Source organism: Callospermophilus lateralis, chromosome 1 (genome assembly GCF_048772815.1).
Source record: "Callospermophilus lateralis isolate mCalLat2 chromosome 1, mCalLat2.hap1, whole genome shotgun sequence".
In the NCBI taxonomy this organism is placed as follows: domain Eukaryota; kingdom Metazoa; phylum Chordata; class Mammalia; order Rodentia; family Sciuridae; genus Callospermophilus; species Callospermophilus lateralis.
The window spans coordinates 113724098-113744456 of record NC_135305.1 but is presented as its reverse complement, the minus strand read 5'-3'; the positions used below and the strand labels follow the sequence as shown (position 1 = coordinate 113744456).

The 20359-nt window shown below is 38.0% G+C and overlaps 1 pseudogene; it reads right to left on the bottom strand.

Moving 5' to 3' along the window:
• Positions 1–632: 632 nt before the first annotated feature.
• Positions 633–1767, bottom strand: LOC143397963 (testis-expressed protein 38-like; annotated as a pseudogene).
• Between the last annotated feature and the right edge of the window lie 18592 nt (positions 1768–20359).

Sequence of the window (20359 nt, the reverse complement as noted above, 5' to 3'; positions counted from 1 at the left end):
TAACAAAAAAGAAACCTTGGAACCTGTCTCCTCATCAGTAAAAGAAAAATCATAATAACCATTTTGCAGTGTTGTTCTGTTAGAAATCATGTAGAGAAAAACCAGCTAAGAATCGATACATCATAGGTATCACCCAGTCAGCACATAGTGTGGTGTGGTTCAGTGACCTCATGATGACTTGCTTGGCCAGTGGCGTAGCCACTGTGGACTGCTGTAGCCGTGTGCCATTGGCAACTGTTACTCTTGTGGCAATTTTACTTCCCATCCTGCAGAAGAGCAGTGCCTTTGGGGACCTAGCCCGGGGTCTTGAACACATTGAATACTTGGAGGGAATTGAGCTCATCCATAACTATTGGCTCAATGTGTCTCTTCAGAGCCAGCCTCCAGTTCTCATTGTATTGGTGAGACTTGTGCCACCATCACACTGGGGAAGGATGTTGCCTTCTTACTGGCAAATGAGACGCAATGACTCTGATTTTTCAAAAAAACTTTACTATGTAACATCTATAAGGTTATATGACCTGTGTATCAGGATCACAGTCTTTGACTCCTTTTTTTAATACCTGGCCCCTGAAACTCTCTCTTTCAGTGAGAGGAGGCTTCAACGCTGTAGTAAAAGTCTACACATTGGGTCAGTTCAGCCCTTGTGGCAGTGCAAAAAGGGAATAGAAGTGGACCTGCCTTTCAGGAGCCTTGAAAAAGGGGTAGGAGGCCGAGTGGGATAGCATGCGAGGAAAGTTCAGGGTGTGGAGGGGAGGGGCAGAGGGGATCTCTGGAAAGATAATCGGGAAGGGCGATGGGGTCTGGCGCTCTGGCATCCCCTTAGGTGAAGGCTGCTGTGGGACCACCAGAGCAGGTTGGAGGGTAACAGGGCCTTCTGCCTCAGGGCTGCTGCCTCTGAAGGCATGACGCCTGTCTTCAGGGGGGTGCGGCTCCGATGGAAGATCCGGAATTTCGAGTTCAATATCAGCATAGGCAAGAGCCCGGGGAGGATCTATTCTGATGGTGGCCGTCATGCCATATCTGCGTCGTTTGTTGACCAGTACAGCAGTGGGCTGTAACTAAATGTGGCAGCTTTCATCACCTCCACCCACTGCTGGGCACGCTGTCTCCTCCGCAGGTTCTTCCTCCAGTGGAGTACCAGCATGCAGCCGCCAGTTATCACGGTGCAGAGCCCCAACAATCCGAAGTACCATGGGACCCACGCTGAGGCAGTAAAAAAACAGCAACAAAAAAAAACAAAAAAGGCAAGCTGACTGACAGCTCTAGCTTGGGACCTGAACTGTGTCTCATTCCTCTCCTGGATTTGTCTCATTCATCCTCTCATTCCTTCCCACCCTTCTCAAAGACATGCCTAATAATTTCCTGATTCAGTCAAAGCTATATTTGCAGGGCACATAAGAGACCCCATTAGCCTTTTTTAGATAAGGAACACTAGGTGTAGAGGGGCCAGACCTGCCCAGACTCAAGTCAGGCCTTCTGGCTCCCAGTCCAAAACCCATGCAGTCATTCACACCAAGAAGCCTCACTAAGGACAAGGACATCAATTGTATCTCTTCTCCTTGGGCAGAGCATGGTCTCTGCCTTTGAGGAGTCCTTAGTTTCCTAGAGGAGTCTGTCTCTTAACTAAATAGCACTCCATTCAAGCAGCACCCCCCTCCCCCCCATCCATGCAAAGGGTCTTCCCTGAAAGTTTGTCACTCACTCTCAAAAGGACTGGGTGTACTTACGACCAGGGAGGCCCATGTCCTCCTTTTGCGAATCCATAAGGTTCACTCTGGTTACCAGGCCTATGGCTCTGCAAAGAGTGAACTGACCCACTACTCTGCCCACCAATGGGAGTCCCCAGAAGGCCCAGTCCCATTGTTCTCTAAATTTGAGATCACTGGGTTCTGAGCATCAGGAATTCTTGGGCTGGTGCTTGTAGAGTGGTTGGCAGTTGATGGAATAAGGGACTCCATCTTATGACATCTCATGAGCATGTTGTCTTCCATGAAAGACTGGTCCACCATAGAATTGTCTGTTCCCAACTTTGTGTGGTGAACTCACAGGCAGCTCCCAGCAAAGGGTCCTTACACCCTCAGGAGCTTCTACTTGTGTTTTCAGTTGTTAGGGAGCCATTTTCCAGTGGGGAGTGAAGCAGGGAGGACAGTGAACATTGGACATCCCTACCCTCAAGAAGTGTCTTACCCAGTTGTCAGGGAACAAAATGGCTTAGAAGAACCATGTGGTCCAAACCTCCTCCTTTGGCTCCTACCATCTCTGTTTTGTTTCTTCAACAAGTGTTTTTTGGGCATCATCAGGTCTTGTATGTGATCTGCTTCTCTTTCCAGCTGTGTCTCCCTCCCCACCTGTCATATACCTTTCAGCCCTGGGCATGCCAGATTCCCACAGACCCTGCTTATTCTCCTCTAAACTTTGGCTCAGACTGCTGCTTCACTCAGGAGTGTCACTCACCACATTTCCACCACGGAACACCTTTTTATCCTCCCAAGTGGTCAGCTCCCCAACTCTGATACAAATAGTTCTTTCAGTTGATTTCCCGGTTTCTAGAACTCTGGAGCAGATAAATTTGAAGCAAATTGTTCCCAGGGACAGGAATCAAATTGATTTCAACAACTATAAATGTGTATAAAGTGGAAAATATAGTGTTCTACAGATTTAATATATTATTTTTAGAAATTGCTCTATTTGAACTGGTATAAAAGTGATGCCCTTTTAAATAATACGTCACCTACCATGAACAACTAAAGTTCAGTTAAGTATGAATTAAACGGAAAAAATTAACTGATGCTCTGCCACTGAGGCTTATTTTAAAATCAACATATTTTCCATCCCCTTCTCCCCATCCCTAACCTGGAACAGGATTACTTTTTGTCCCCATTCAGTTATCTGTCCTTGAGCACACACCCACCACAGGAGTGAAGAAATTCAGAGTTGGAGATGGCAGCAGAAGACTTAGAAAATGATTATATCCCAGATTAAGAGGTGAAATAGGACCGGGCACACCTGAAATCACATCTTTAAAGACACTTTGTTCCCCCTGATGTGCAGAATCACAGCCTCTGGGACAAGAGTCCCTTGCATTTTTCCTTTGCTTGCAAAGTAATTAAACTTCTGTCCATCAACTGATATATATATATAAATATACAAATGGGTATATCCATCCAACAGAAAATATGTGTGGATTTGTGTGTATATATATACATTATATTTATATAAGATTTTGATATTAGGGATGGACCCCAGTATTCAGTTATTGAATAAACAATGTAGGAAGCCTATATCAACTAAAAATTGAAAATTATTTTCTCTCTGAAAAAATTTTAATAGCAATTTTACTTATTTTATACATCTATATTATTTGTTGAGATGTGAATATATTTGTTTGTGTATAATATATGTATAATATAAAATATATAATACATATACATATGTATGTCTACATATATTTATATGTATATATATGTATCTATACGTGTACATATGTGTATATATATATATATCTACATTTATATATATATAAAAAATTATTGCTAATTAGTTAAACAAGGGAGAAAAAGTCTTCTCAATTATATGCTGGGGTGACTGGATATTCACCTGACTCCTCACACAATGCACAGAGTTTACCCAAATTTAATTCCAGAACTAACTCAAAATAGACCTATATGTATGTAAGAGCTAAAGGGGAAATTTTCTTTAAACGTATAGGAGTAAATTTTGACTTTATTAGGCAAATTCTTCTTGGATAGGACACCAAGAGCACAGTGATAAAGAACAATATGGGTAGATTGAACTTCAAGTTAACAACTTTTGTTCAAAGTATCTTGTCAAAAATGTGGAAAGACAACTGACAGACAAGGACAAAATATGTGCAAGTAACATGTCTTAAAAGAAAATGTATCCAGAATAAATAAAGAACAGAACCCAACACATAGATAGCCAATGTTTAAATAATGGACACATCATCTGAGTAGACCTTTCTCTAGAGACCTTCCTCCAAAGCAGATATTCTGGCCAGTGAGCACATAAAAAAAATGTTCAACATCATCAGCCAGTGAGACTCAAAATAAGGTACTACTCCACATCCATGAGGATAGCTAAAATGAAACCAGATATTAACAACTTGGTAAGGATTTGGGAAATGTAGAACCAACCTTCCTACATTGCAGTAGAAATGTAAAATAATGTAGTTTCTTTGACAACTATCATTCAAGTGCCTGTGTAGGGGGCAATGTGGCATCATTAGACAGCTCTAGCAGGGTCACTCTGTCAGCATTAGAAGTGGCTAGAATAGTTTTCAACATGTAGATGTACTATTGGATAAAAATAAAAAATGGTCAGTCTTCAGATAGAAAAATGTACATGTCTAGAAGTCTTAGCTCTGTAGTACTTGGTGCAAAAAGAGTAAAAATGATTAATTACTTTTGATTTGATTTCAGTTATGTGCTAAGCCTTACAATTCATGTGTTCCCCAATCTCAAATTTGAGTGTGCACAAAGAAATAAGTAAACTTAACTCAGTAAACCAGGAAGCGCCAGTTGACATGGTTGACTTTCTAGTTTTGACAAATGAAAGAATGATCATTTAAAGAAAGCCAGACACTTGGAGCAACTAGAAACAAGTTGCAATGAATGATACGGAAAAGAGTTCTATTCGTTTATAAGAACCCAAAATATAGCCATGTGGAGCCATTGGAAATACCCTGCACTCTAATGGGCATCTAAGGGAATTGCCCAGTGACAACATTACCCTGGCATGTGGGCCACCTTCAGTGTTTCTGTATTTTCTCCAAAAGGAGTTAGTGTCTCAGTTGTATCTTGGCTGTGCATGCTAGGACAGTTGAGTCTCCTGATTGAGGAACTTGGGTTCTCACAGCAGGCAGATAAGATGGATCTATTCTGATAATATTTCATGTTATGGGAACTCTCTCATGGCTCTGTAGATTGTGTGGTCATGGAAACCTTCTGAGAAGCTGAAATATACATGTCAGGAGTGAGCTGTGTGCAAATCAGGGAGAGGAGAATGAAGGGGATGATGGAGGCAAAGACACACTTTCTAAGATGGGCCTGTTGTGACCCTATCTCAAAAGGCTGATGTGTTCTCTAGAGAAGTAAGATGAACACAGGGCAGGAGGTGTAGGAGCAGGCAAGTGCTGGACCCTTATTGGAGTGTCGGGTAGGGAACCCCTTGTATAGAACTTTGTTCTGTGGGACAAATTGGACTTTACCGAGATCATGTAATGTTATGTAGATTAATCAAGTGATTCACTTTATTTTTTTTGGGGGGGGGGTGTTATTGTTTTGTTTTGCTTAATTTTATTTTGGCCCTGGGTTTGAACCTGGGTCCTTGAGCATGCTAAGCAAGCACTCTACCACTGAGCCACATCCCCAGCACAGGAGATCTGTTTTTAAATACTATTTTATCAATATGTACAAAGAGTGGGCAGTGTCTACATAAAAATGGAGGTAAGGTACCCAATGAGGTGGTTGTTAATTGGACTCATGTAAATGGTGGTGTCCTGGCTTGGAGAGAAAATTTGCAGGACTTGTTGATGATGTGGATCTTTTGGGTGCCAGAAAAAGGAGAGGATATGGGTGGATGATGGCAGCATCCTCTGGGATTGGGGAGCCTGGAAGAAGCTGGCTTGAGTGGGCCGGAGATTTGAAAGGCTCTGATGGAGTTACAAACTGCAGAATCATTGAACTCCATACCATGAGAAAGTTCTAGGACAGGGACACAGGTGAACCCCAGGGCTTTTTCTAAATAATTGCTGCAGTCTGGCTGGGCAAAATAATCAGGGGTTGACAAGAAACTTGTGAAGGTTGATACAGCGGGAGCCATTTTATTGTAGGATGGCAGAGGTATTTATACCTAACTGAATACACAGTCTGTTTCAATTTAGCATCATCCAGTTACAGCAATCCTCATCATCTTAAGTATACACAGCTTAACTCAATTAATATCATCTTAATAGTTTGCTGGCATTACTTCTCAAACCACTCCCTCTGGCAAAGTGCCAGGCACCATCTTGACTTGGTTGTGGCTCTCAGCAAATAATTACAAACCTCTTTAAGGAAAAGACATCTATACCTGCATCAGTATCTTAAGAATTGAAACTAGGAGGCTAGCTTAGAAGAATAGTCACAAATGCCAGATTTGAAGTTGTCTTCTTTGAGGTGTGAGAACTCTTGAACTTCCCAGGTGCTTAAGAAACACCTGGTGCCAGAATCCTTGTGACAGATTATCATTTGCAAGGTCCTTTTTGATGAGTAATGTGGAAGGCTCTAGCAGAATCACTATTTGTTTTGTTGGGAGGAAAGGCACTTTGCCATTTGAGAATTGCAGCATAAGTGTAGAAAGGTGTTTGTGACATCTTGTTTTAAAAATGTCTTTTCCTCCTGGAAAGAGGAACTATGAGCTTAGGGGGAAAGACTGAGAAGAAATGCTGGGTGTAGATCTGTAATTGAAATTTTAAAAAGGGGTCAGGGTTTGCCCTTCCCCATTAGTGCAAGTGTTCTTAAAAGTTCTCAGAGTGCTTTAGAAATTTTCAAACAAGCTCATTGAGCCTTGTATACTCTTAAGTGTCTCTCAGCCATCACTGCATACAAGGGTAGAAAAGAGAATAGTCAGTTTAGTGTAATGCTTTGTTGGTTGTATGACATGTGGGCCATGTATGCCAAAAGGAACCACAATGATGGTCTCTTGGTCAGCAAAGGCAGATGGAAAAAGTGTCATAGGCTTATTCCGTGTTCACATGTACATATTGCTGAGTTGTGCTACCTGACAGGTAATGGTGACTGATGTAGTCTCTGTAGAAGACAACCCTGTCTTTAAAAGTTAGATTTAGCTGTTGTCATGGTGTGCACCTATAATCACAGCTACACAGATCAAGGCAAATTTGATGACAAATTTGAGGCCAGTTGAGGCACATTAGTGAATCAATGCCTGAAAAAAGGGGAGGGGCAAGTACGTAGCTCAGTGATAGAGCCCCTTCCTAGTTCAGTCTCTGAATATTAATATCAAAAAGAATAAGTCACTATTTAATCATGATTTAGAAATAGTGTATTTGCAGAAGTCTATGACCCAGAATTGTATCACCTAAGTTGGTTGGGTGGGGCTTCCCCACCGCACTTCCATGGTTTTCTCTAATATAAATTTATTCTTGCTAGTGTAGCCATATTTTTAACTTTTTTATAAAATGGTGTAATGGATGAAATGTGTAAAGACTGTAGAATGATGAGGTCCTGTCTAAAGATATGAGACTGAGTCCCATGAGAAGGATGACAGTACTGAAGGAGTTTGTAAAGTCAAGACTCTAGTAAGTACTAATTTTCTCACTGTGCTTGTGTCTGCATGGTGTGTGCACAGAGGTTGAGATCTGTGTGTATCCCTTAGCATCTTAGATTCTTGTATTAAAAAATGCCTATGGCTAATGTTTAGAAAATTGTTTTTTGTTGTTGTTGTTGTTTTTTGTACCAGGGTTGAACTCTGGGGCAGTCAACCACTGAGCCACATTCCCAGCTCTACTTTGTATTTTAGTTAGAGACAAGAGTATCATGAGTTGCTAAGCCCTTTGCCATTGCTGAGGCTCGCTTTGAACATGTGATCCTCCTGCCTAAGCCTCTATAGCTGCTGGGATTACAGGCATGTGCCACTGCACCTGGCTGAGAAAATGGTATTCTTTAGGGGAGGAGAGTGAGAAATTTCAGGTTTTCTGGTTCTGCAATGTTAGGAGATGCAGGAATAATGAAAGAGAGATGCTCTGAATTGCCTGTACAAATGTGAATCCAGGGACAAGATTATTTCAGAGTTCTATATTGTTACCAGGGTTAAGATCCAGCTGCTTGCCCCACACCTGGCCAGTCAAGTTGACAACTAAGTAGTTGAGGCAAAGAAAGTGACTGCATTTAAAAAGTGGCTCAGTGAGAAGAAAGAGGGATTCTGTATCCAAATCCCTACCTCTTAGGAAGCTGATCTCAGGGGGCTTATGTTAGTGATTCATGGGTGTTTCCAGATGGGCAGGTGTTCTGCAGAGGGAAGGCTGGATAATGGTATCCAAGTCATGATATTTTCCAATTTCTAAGATCTCAACAGTAAAGATCATGATTTTTTTCCTATTATGGACTAGGTGCATATTATACAATGATAGGGAAAGTTAATTCTTCCTAGACCCTCTTGCTGAGCTGGTAGCTTAAATCATTGTAATGAGGGAGAATATCCTTCCTCAGTTAGTGATATAGTGTAAACTCCCAGCAGTGAACACAGAGCATCCTTCCTCAGCTAGCTACTCCTATCATGAACAGAAACACATCCACTAGTGAATTTCAGTATTTCAACACTGAGGACAGGCAGTAATTTTTTCAGGAAAATAGTCCTGATTTGCAAACATCTAATTGTCATTGATTATTTTCCTTGGATTGATCACAATAGGAATGTTTTAATTTTCAGATCCCAGAATGCACAAAGAGAACTTAAAATACTGATGTTTTAGGCTTGACCTAGATTTTCTTAGGAAGAACTTTGAAAGAAGTAAGACTCTTCCAACATTACAAGTCAGTAAGATGGATTTTGAAGATATTCATGTCATTGTGGGGTCAAATAAAGACTAATGCACAAAGGAACCCATGCAGTCATGTTTATAGCTATGACAGTTGCTCTTTTGAGTAACTCTGTTTTTCTCTGTGAGACAACAGGCAAACACTGAATCAAAATGCATGAAGAGCACTTTGCTATAGGAGCTATGTCATCTCTTTATCTAACATTATAGACATTTGTTCATGGCAGTTGGAAGACTGATCTCCCAATTGTATTTCTAAGGCTCAAATACATAGAATCAAAATGATGCAGAGGAACCTATGTTAAAAGCAAAGACTAAAGTTTTAACAGTATTAGAGCAAAGAAGGATTAATGAATCAGGCAGCACTGAGAACCAGAAGAGGTTCAGAGTTTCATGGCAGCAGTGTGGGCAGTGCGCTTCCATAGGCTGATGTAGAAGTACAATGGAAAAAATAGATTTGACCAGAGTCAAAAGACCCTACATAGATGTTGTTTAGCAGTTTCTGTAAATTGGTAAAATTTTTTAGTTTCATTTTTCTAAAAACTTAAACTGGTTCCTAGTTTTCTGTAACATTTTTACATTAATTCTCCATGTACCTGTGGAGGAAGCTGAAGGAAGCCCTGGAATCATCTCAGTCTAATGAACTCTCAACTAAAACTTCATATCACTCAGGATAGAATCCAAGTTCCAAGCCACTCATTGTTAAGACTAGAATTATGAGATTTCAGTAGAAAATAGCACCAATATACAATGGAAATGCCCTTGGATAATGTTGATTTTGAAAAAGCAGTAATTTATGTCTTGTGATTCTATTTCAGTTTGAGGCTGATCCACTAGCAGATTGTTTAAGAGGATCAACAATTCCATCTTTACTTAGAGTGATGTCACTAAATGACTGGATGTTTCCTTATTCTAGGAGCTGTGTTGAAATAGTGAGTTATGTCTATGGGAAAAGCAAATATGTAAGTACAATGGCAATTTTAATTTTCAACAATTTAAAAACCCATAAATAATCAATTATTTCCAATTTAAAATCAGTTGTTAACAATCTGAAAGTAGAGTCCCTGGCATATAAACATGTAGGAATCATTTTATCAAAACTCTGAAACCCTAGAAGTAGAGGGTAATGTCTGCTAGTCAGCAAACACCAGAACAGGTTTTTATGACATGGTTTGTGGCTGTTAGGATAGATGTTGAAGAAGGCATGGGAATTAGAAATTTGGTGTGAATGGGTGGGGAATACTTTTTAAATTTGTTTAGTCCTATAAGACAGGATAATGACCTTTAGCATATATTATATTCATTCAGTTTATATTATATACATTATATACATTTAGCATACATTATATATACATACATCGAGTATCACTTATTCTATTTAGGATCCTACTCTTGTAATTGTACAAGATCTGGAGTTACCCTGATTGTGTATACATATATAAGGCTAGCAAAGTTATGACTGATTAATTCTACTGTCTTTCCTATTCCCCTCCTCCCTCCCTTCGTTTCCCTTTGTAGAATACAATGGATTTCTATTATTGCCCTCCCCAACATCTCTTGTTTTGGGCTAGCATCCACAAATCAGAGAGAACATTTGGCCTTTGGTGTGTTGGGATTGGCTTATTTCACTTAGAATGACAGTCTTCAGTTCGGGTTGGGGAATATTAAGAACTAGCCCACTGGGCACAGTAGCACAAGCATGTAATCCTATGTTTCTCAGAAAGCTGAGGCAGGAGCATCACAAGTTCAAAGCCAGTGTCAGAAACTTAGCAAGGCTTCGAGCAACATAGAAAGACACTGTCTCTAAATAAAATATAAAAAGGGCTGGGGATGTGGATCAAGGGTTGAATGCCACTTGGTTCAATCCCTAGTACCAAAACAAAACAAAACAAACAGCAGCAAGAACAACAACACAAAACAAGGCTCCAATCATGTTTCCAAAAATTGAACTTATTTTTAAAGGAAATTTAATCTTTTTATAGGAATTTTGGGTTCACAGGAAAATGAAGAAGATACTGAGACTTTCTGTGTTACTCCCCCATTATCAATATCTCCCACCAAAGTAGTGCATTTATTCTAATGGATGAATGTACATTAATAGATTGCAATCACCAGGCATGGTGGTGGAGCACGCTTGTAATCACAGTGGCTCGGGAGGCTCACTCGGGAGGATTCTTAGTTCAAAGCCATCCTTAGCAATGGTGAGGCACTAAGCAACTCAGTGAGATTCTGTCTCTAAATAAAATGCAAAATAGAGCTGGGGGTGTGGCTGAGTGTTTGAATGTCTGTGTTTTTAAAACCTGGAACCCCAATCCCCCAATATCCATTGCAGTCACTCAAAATCTGCAGTTTACATTTGGGTTCATTCTTGTTGTACATTCATACACAATGTGCATGTGACATATGTCCACTATTATATTATCAAGAAGAGTAGTTTCAACTAATTATTTGTTCTTTTTTTTTTTTTTACTATCTCAATATTTTTTTTCCCTTTTCTAGAATGTCATATACTTGAAGCATGTAGTAGGTAGACTTTTCAGATTGGCTTTTTTTATGTTGTAATAAACATTTAAAGTTCTATTATTTCTCTGTATTAGTAGGTCACATCTTTTTAGTGCTAAATCACAACAGTATGTTGTCTAGATGTAGTTTATTTTCCCATTCCCTTACTGAAGGACACCTTGATTACTCCCAATTTTTGACAGTTATGCATAAAGCTGCTCTAAATATTCTTGTGCCAGTTTTTGTGTGTATGGACACAAGTGTTTAACACTTTTGGGTAGATGGCAAGGAACATGATTGTTGGATCATTTTATAAAAATATGTTAGTTTTTAACAAACCACCAAACTGTATTCCAAAGTGGCTGTAGCACTTGTATTCCACTTGGGAATGATCAGAGTTCTTGCTGCTCTAAATTCTCACTGGTATTTGGTGTTGCAGGTGCTCAGGTTTCAGGGCATTCTAATAGATATAGAGGGACAGCTTGTTTTAATTTGCATTTTCTCATATGATATGGAGCATCTTTTTACATGCTAACTTGTTATATCTTTTCATATGTATATATATATATATATATCTACCTTCCTTGGCAAGGTTCTTATATATTTGGCCCATTTTAAAGTCAACTTATTTTCTTATTGTTGAGTTGTAAGAGTTTTTGTTATATTTGGGATAACAGCCATTTATTAGATGTCTTTTGCAAATATTATGATTTACACTGTATCTTGTGTTTTTGCTTATCTCTTGGCAGTGTCCTTCACAGAGCACACATTAATTTTAATGAAGCCCTACTAACCAATTTATTTTTTCATGGATTTTTGTCTTTGATGTTGTATGAAGTCCTTGTCATAATAATTCAAGATTATTGAAATATTCTCCTAGAAAATTGTAGGAGTTCTTAATTTTTGTGGTGTACATTTAGGTCTATGATTTATTTCACATTAGTTGGGTGAAGGGTATAATTTTTGTGTGTACATTTATCTTTCTTCTGGCATGTGGATGTCTAGTTATTCTAGGATCATCTGTTGAAAAGATTATCTTTATTGCATTGACTTTTTCCTCTGTCCAATTATTGGCCTTAGTGTAATTCTGGCTATAATGTCTTCTCCATTTACCAATTTATGCATGTTTTTCCACAAACCATTGTAGTTTTCTGGTAAGTCTTGATATTGGATACTTTTTCCTCCATATTTGTTCTTTTTCAATATTGTATTATTAGATGTAATGTACCAATATAAAAATGTGGAAAGAGAAAAAATATATTGTATTGGTTATAGTGGAAGTTTTGCTTCTCCTTGTACCTTGGAAAAATTATTTTGCCACTATTCACAAAATACTTTACTGATTTTGATTAGCATTGCATTGACCGTATAAATTAAGTGGGAAAGAACCCACTGACGTCTTGACCATAATGAATTTTTCTATCCAGGAACATGGAATGTGCTCCATTCTTTATTTTTTTATTCATTGGAATTTTCGTTTCCCTTTGATAGGTCTTGTATACCTTTTATCAGATTTACACCTTAGTATTTCATTTTTAGTATTTCAGTTTTTAATTTCAAATTCCACTTTGTTAATTGATAGAATTAAAAGAAAGGGATTTGACTCTTATGTATTAACTTTCTATATTGAAATCTTACTCTAAAATCTTATCCTTTCTATGAGGATATTGATTCTAATTATTTTCACAGATGTCATCTGCAAACAAAGACAAGTTTATGGGTTTGAATTTCTTGTGTAATTACATGAGTAAATTTTACTTTGAGTAAAATGTTAAAGGAGTTCATGAGTGAGGACACCACTGATTTTTAAAGATTCAGTTTTCTTTACTCAACCTTTATGTTTATGAGTGCAGTTGAGCTAAATTTCTGAGAGTTCTGACACCCTCCAATGTTTTGTCTGGTGTTTAGTCTGTCTCTTCTGAATGTGTTTATTGCCTTTTGGTATGCCTTGTAATTTTTCCTTGATGGCTGGATATGATGTGCTGGGTCAAAGTGGGTGATGTAAATGGTTATGAGGTAGCAAGGTGAAGGGAAACTAGACTCCCATAATTAGGTCTCAATCTCGGGGGAGGTTGTGCCTGTGGACTGTGAATTTCACAGGTGCTTAAGTTCTTTTCTCTTCCCTTTGGTTAGGTAGGAATGAATGGCTAGAGTGTGCTAGAGTTGCTATTTCCCTTATCTTATGCAGGTTAACTGCTAATTCCCCACAGATCAGGCTCTGATAAATGGTTTCTCCTGCAGGCCAGTCTTGCTGGGAAGAAGAATGCTATAGAATATTTCAGAAGGATTCTTCTTTCTCCCTCTTTCTGGAGCCATAAAGGAGTTTTTCTCTGGTATTTTTATGAAAATCTGGTTCATCTAGAACTCAATCTTTCAAAATTATGAGGTCCTCCCTGAGCTTGCATATACATTTTGTTTTTAATTTCTCACAGATGTCCACACTGAGCCTTCAGCAATTTCAATAAATTGTCAATTACATTTGGTGTCTGTTTTCTTTTCCTGGGCTGCCTGCTCAGGGGTGCTCAGGTAAGGCCTGACTCCTGTGCTACCTGTTTTAGCCATTTTCCCTGGGTCTTTACCTATCTTAGAGACCCCAGAATGATCATTCATTTTTTTTTTTCAGTTGGTCTATTTAGCTTTTTACTTCTAAAATATGAATGGTGACACCTAAGCTCATTAGAAGGAAAACTTGATCTACAGATTACTTTTAAAAATAATTAAAATGCACATGTTGGTGTTTATATCATAGCCCATTTTGCATTTTATTCACGCATGATGTGTTATGTTGTATTTCACTGTTCTTTGCCTCTTTAGAATAGATGATACACTTATTTTCTAGGTACAAAGTAAATGAAAACCCAATCTTACATATAATCGTGTTATAGAAGCATATCACATGACATACACAGATGGTATCTACTTTGTTTGTCTTCTGTTTTTAGTTCTAAATCTGCATTTACAAGTACTTTAAAATTCAATATGCTGCCCATGTTTCCCTAAACTAGCCAACAAATGCCAATGTACCTTTATAGTTAGTTAAATACACACTGTCAGGATTTAGCTATAACCTTAATATCACCATCTTATGCTAATGTTCTCAGACTTGAGAACTGGATATTATTTTTAAAAGAGAAAGGATATAGAAATGTAATGTAATATGGCTTATATTAATCATAATTTTCAACCCCAATCATAATCTAAGTACGTGTTCTATTTCTTCTAACTTGATTCCTTCCCCTTGTTCAATGGAATTCCTCATTTTTCCTTCCATCCATTGTGTTAGACCAAGTTGTCATTACTTGGTGTCTGAATGTCTATAGAAAGATCCCATCTTACTCCCTTCCTTGAATTTTTGTCCTTAATTCATCTTGCATCCTCCTCTTGCTTCTAAGATAATCTTTGTCTAGGGAGGCTTTCTTAATCATGAAGCAAGTGTGTTTTGTTTGTTTGTTTGTTTTTTTACATGGAGTCTAGACTTTCTTGTTTTAAGTGCTACAGGAAATCCTGGGATGCTACACTAAGAAACAGCTTTTCTGAGCCATATTCATTTTCAAATAAAATAACTTAGCTCTTTAGATAAAATGGTAAATTAATATATAGAAATATATACTTATTGGATACAACATGTCTAAAAATATACATCCATAGCATTCATTACCTAAATAGTTGTGTTTGTGGTGAACACTTAATATCCACATTTTTTAAAGAATGTAATATGCACCATTATCTGTACTTGCAGTGTTATACATTAGATTCTGGAACTTATTGCTTCTGCCTGATTGTAATTATGTGACATTTAACTAACACCCCAAGAGGCTCCTCATTGTTTCTAACCAGGCCACCTGTGGTAAACACTTTCTGACTTTCCACTCTTGAGATTAATGTTTTTAGGTTACACACATGAGTGAGGATTATATGGTGCTTTTCTTTGTGTGCCTGACTTATTTCATTTGATGCACTATCCTCCATGTTCACCCATGATATCAGAAATGACCAGATTTCCTTCTTTTTATACTGAATATCATTAATTGTGTGTATACCACTTTTTGTGCATTCATCTCTTGGACTTGTAGGTTGATGCCATATCTTGTCTATTGTGAAAGGTGCTGTATTAAACACAGGAGGAGAGCTACTTCTTTGATGAACTGATTTTGTTTCCTTTATGTATATACCCAGAGTGGGGTCATTGGATCATAGGGCAGACCTGCTTTTAGTTCTCAGAAACTTCCCCTCTGTCTCCTATGGTAGGCTGGAGAAGTTGACATTCCCACTAGCAGTGTGCGAGGGTGCCCTACTTCACAAATTTGATCATGGCCCTTCTTACTGGAGTTAGATGATACCTCATGTGGCTTTGACCTGCATTCCCTGATGATTAGTAATGTTGAGCATTTTTTCCACATGTGTGTTGGCCATTTGTATGTCTTGTTTTGAAATGTGTCTATTCTGGTCTTTTGTCCATTCTTTCACCAGGTTTTTTTTTAAATTTATACCATACACTTTATTTTTATTTTTTTAGTCAGACATGACAGCAGAATGTATTTTGACATAATAACATACATGGAATATACATACATCAATCATATTGTCTATTCCATTCTTCTGCCCTTCCTATGCCCCCTACTTTTCCCCTCCTCTCCCATTCTTCCTCTTTGTCCAATCTAATGTGAGACACTTTTTTTCTTTTTCTCATCACAACATCATTTATGTATTCTGTATAACAATGAGGTTCTCCTTCCATCTTCCATGCAACTCCCCTTCTCCCTCTTTTCCCCTCCCACCTGTCTTCCCTATTTTGTGGTAGTATTCTTCTCATGCTCTTCCTCCCTATCCCATTTTGAGTCATCCCACTTATATCAGAGAAGACATTTGGCATTTCTTTTTTAGGGATTGGCTAACTTCACTTAGCATAATCTGCTCTAATGCCATCCATTTGCCTGCAAATGCTATGATCTTGTTATTTTTTAGTGTTAAGTAATATTCCAATGCAGAAAGCAAATTTCACCCAGAAATAGAATAGGAAGCAGAGTATGGCCCAGAGGAAGTGTTCAGCCAGGAGTTTATTTAAGCCCAATTGCTAGAAAGATAGGCAGCTCATCTGTTTCCTGTGTCTGGTCATTGAGGCTCACCAGGGCCACCAGTTCTCCACTCTAGGTGAAGCCTTCAAAGAACTGGGGCATTGAGAGCACAGGCCTAGGGGTCAGGACAGCTGGGTTTCAATTCAGATGACCTAGCAGTGACTACCTGGACTTGTCCCTCAAAAGCTGAACTATTCAACTGTTGGGAGGTGTTCTTATTCACAGCTGTTCTTTTTAGTTGACCAACTTTGAGAATCCCATGAAGGTATGGACTTTAACCTGAGAAAAACTATAGTACATGCAAAATCTAGTATATAATTTCTAAAATATCGCAAGCCTCTGGTCTCTAAATCCCAGGCAAAGCAATCCTTGAAAGTTTTTAACCCCACTTTGGGCAGTGTAAAAATCGTCACCATTGTTAAAACTAGTGCCTTGACTGAGAGTTCTTGATAAGGGGATCTCTGCCTACTTAAAAACAGGAGATCATGATTTTATCAAATGTATCCAAGGGATGATTCCTCCCTAGGGTAATGGTTTTTTATAATGACTTGATGTGAGCCTTGGAATGCTGCTTTTAGGTTCTAGGTGTGTAAAACTTGGTAGGAGAGTAAGAAGGCCAAGGCCAAATGGGGGTGAAAATGAAAGTTCTCAGGTTCTCTGTCTGGCCTTTTACTTTGGACCTTGCTGGTACCCTGAGAACAGTGTTTGACAAGCCTTAGAAGGTGGTAAATATTTGTTGAAGGAATGAACTTGCAAATGTATTTGTAGTATGGATTCTTACAACAAGCAAGAGAAACTGCTGTTGTTAATCAAGTTGAGAAGTTTTGTGTGATTAGCATTTAGTGATCAGCACATTAGTAAATGTCCTTTCATGATGGCTTTTGCTCCCTAAGCCACCTTAGAGTTGCTGGCATTGGGATCAGAAAAATTCTTCTAGTACTGGGAATTGCACCCAGGGGAGATTTACCACAGACCCACACCCCGAATTTTTTGATTTTTATTTTAAGACAGAACCTTGCAAGTTTGCTAACTTGTCATCCTCCTGCCTCAGCCTCCCTGGCTTCTAGGATTGTGGGCATATGCCATTGCACCTAGCTGGATAACAAATATTTTCATAATGAAGAGCCCTTGTATTCCTATTATTATTTTAAAGTACATATTTAAAAATGTATAAAAACCTGCACAGGAGCAACTATAAAGCAAACAGTGTTATAATCTTCACCCAGGTAAGAATTAGAATATTACTAGCAATGTTGACACCACCCATGTCCTTTCCCAGTTACATCCATCTGTCTCCACAAAGGTAACCATTCTCTTGACTTTGGGGTTTATCTATACTTCTACCCCATATGTATGCCTTCCTAAATTTACTTGACTTGTCACATGCTGGTCTTATGTTTTTATTATGCATTTTTTGAGTTTTGCTTCATTTTTTAAATGTCTGTGAGATTACTCAATTGAGTGTGGTTTATCTTCTTTGCTGTATTGAAGTCCATTTTATGAATATGCCACAAGTTATTCAGTCACAGATGACCGTTTTTGGAGCTTTGGACTGTTACAGTGTAGATATAAACATTTTTGTGTATGTGTCCTGGTATACAGCTACTTGTATTTTTAGAATTGATGATGAATGTAGTAGTGAAATTGCTGAGTCACAGACTATTCCTATCTTCAGTAGTACTAGATGCTACCAACTGTTTTCCAAAGTGGTTGTACCAATTTGCACCATCATGAAGAGTATGAGTTCCTGTTGCTCTACATCTTCACCACCCACTTGCTGTTGTAGAGTTTTTATTTTTTGTCAATCTTAAGGGTATTTAATGAGTGGTATCTTATTGTGGTTTTCATTTGCATTTCTCTGGTTACTCATGACTTAAAATCTTTTGTATTTCCTCTTTTTTGAAGTATGCAGTCAGGTCTTTTGCACATTTTCTATTAGATCATGTACCTTTTCATATCCTCATTAATTTACAGGTGTTGTTCACACATTTGTTTTTTTTACTACTTTGTTGTTTTATGTGAGTTTCAAATATCTTCTAATTTGTGTTTTTTTCCTTTTTTTTTTAAAAAAAGATAGTTCCTTGAATGAAGATTTTAACATGCTAAAATTTATCAATACTTCTTGTTTATGGTTTGTGTATTTTTTGATCTTATTCCACTTAGTGTCAATTTTTGTTTAGTGGAAGTAGAGGTCTGTTTCATTTTTCCTCTACACAGATAACCAGTTGTCTAGCAACATTCACTGAAAAGAACACCTTTGGCAGGTGTGGGGGTGCTCACCTGTAATCCCAGTGACTTTCAAGGCTGAGGAGGATATTTTTAAGTTCAAGGTGAGCCAGGGCAATTTAGTTGGATCTTGTCTGAAAAAAAAAGGCCTGGGAATTTAACTCAGTGTTAGAGCATCCATGAGTTCAATCCCCAGTATTGCCCCCCCAACCTAAAAAAATTGCTTTATATACTGATCTGCTGTGCCATCTGTGATATATCAAGTATTTGTGAATATGTTTCTTGGCTCTTTTTTTCTGTACTGTTGTAGCATATTTCATCATGGGATCACCCTAGGAATCTTTGAGCAAGATACTTAAAAGAATCAGTGTTCAATTTCCTCATATGTAAAATAGAACGGTAATATTACTAAAGCTAATATGTTTGTTATGAGGGCTGAATTAATAATTCAAAGAGCTTAAAGCTTTAGTATTTCTTTATGTGTATATATATATATATATATATATATATATATATACACATATATATATATATATATATATATATATATATAGATATAGATAGATAGATTAAATAAATTCATTTTTTTCTGTGAATAGAAAAAATCGCCATGGATTTTAGAATTTATATTTATCGTTACTTTAGTAGTTCTAAGCTTATTTCTGTACATGTAAATCTTTTTCATCCTTCAATGACAAGAGCAAAATATTGCTTGAGTAGCTGGCAGAGAAATTAATATTTGTAATGAATTTGAATTCATTATTTACCAACTATGAGTCCTTATACCAGATACCTAGTGAGTTCAGACATGTTATTAAAATGTATATGGAATTACCTACTTTGTATGGTTTTAGAAAGAAAATGAAACCCAACTTACTTTTATGCCTTTATAAATTAAAAATACATTTACTGAGAACCCAATACATATTAACACTCTTCTAGACATTGGAGCCAGAGGATTAGATACTATATACTATAACTTACCTTTGATAGAAATTATCTTCTAGTGGGGAAAGATCAACAATTAAAAAATAGAAGATAAAGTAGCCACCAAGGAAATAAAATGGTGCACTTGGATGCAGGTAAGGTGTTTCATATAGCACAGTAAGTGGGAGTGTGACCAAGGTGGGGGGCCACTTAAGTAGAGACCAGAATATCTGAAATGGGAAGATCAGTGATAGTCTTGGAAAACACATGGGTGAGAATAAGAATATATAATAAGAATTATATGTAATTAGCTTTGCCTTCAGTTCCGGACACAGTGCTGCTAAAACCTTTCTAATTTTCTGAGTAATGAGCTGATTGTAGCATCTTTTGTTTGCTCTTAATTCTTGGTTTCTAACACAAGAGCTTCTAGGTCCCTTGGATTCTCCAGAGTTATAGTATCTGTTTATAACAAATAGATAGGTATCTTGTGATAGAAGGGCCTTAGGTGGATTAGCATGGGAGCTGGTTGACAGAACAACTATGAAATTAGAGGGCAGGATCTTTCAGCCATATCCCCTGTTTTCTAGGGAAGAGATGGACCAGAAGCTAAGTACAATCATCAATGGCCAGGAAGTTTATTTAATTGTGTCTTTACAATGGAAACTCTATTAAATCCTAAGTGATAGAATTTGGAAGAGCTTCTGGGTTTGTGAGCACATGGAAGTGCTGGGAAGGTAGAGTGCTCAGAAAGGATGTGAAAGCTATGTCCATCTGATGACACACTGTGTTCTATGCTTCCCTTTCATTTGAAATTTGAATTCATTATTAATCACCAAAATGTGCCAGGTGTGCCTAGAGTTCCACTGGCTGTGCTCACCTGGAGAAAAGGAAGGAAAAATGGTTGTTGCCCTGAAGGGGTTTAAATCTCATTAGGGTGAGACTCCACTCTCTCCCCCATGAATTCTGAGTCCCTTGAGATGGGAAACATGACTTCCAGCTTCTAATCCTGCAAGATGGCTGGACAGGGCAGTTGCCTAGTGAAGGCTGAATGAGTAATTGAAGTAGCATG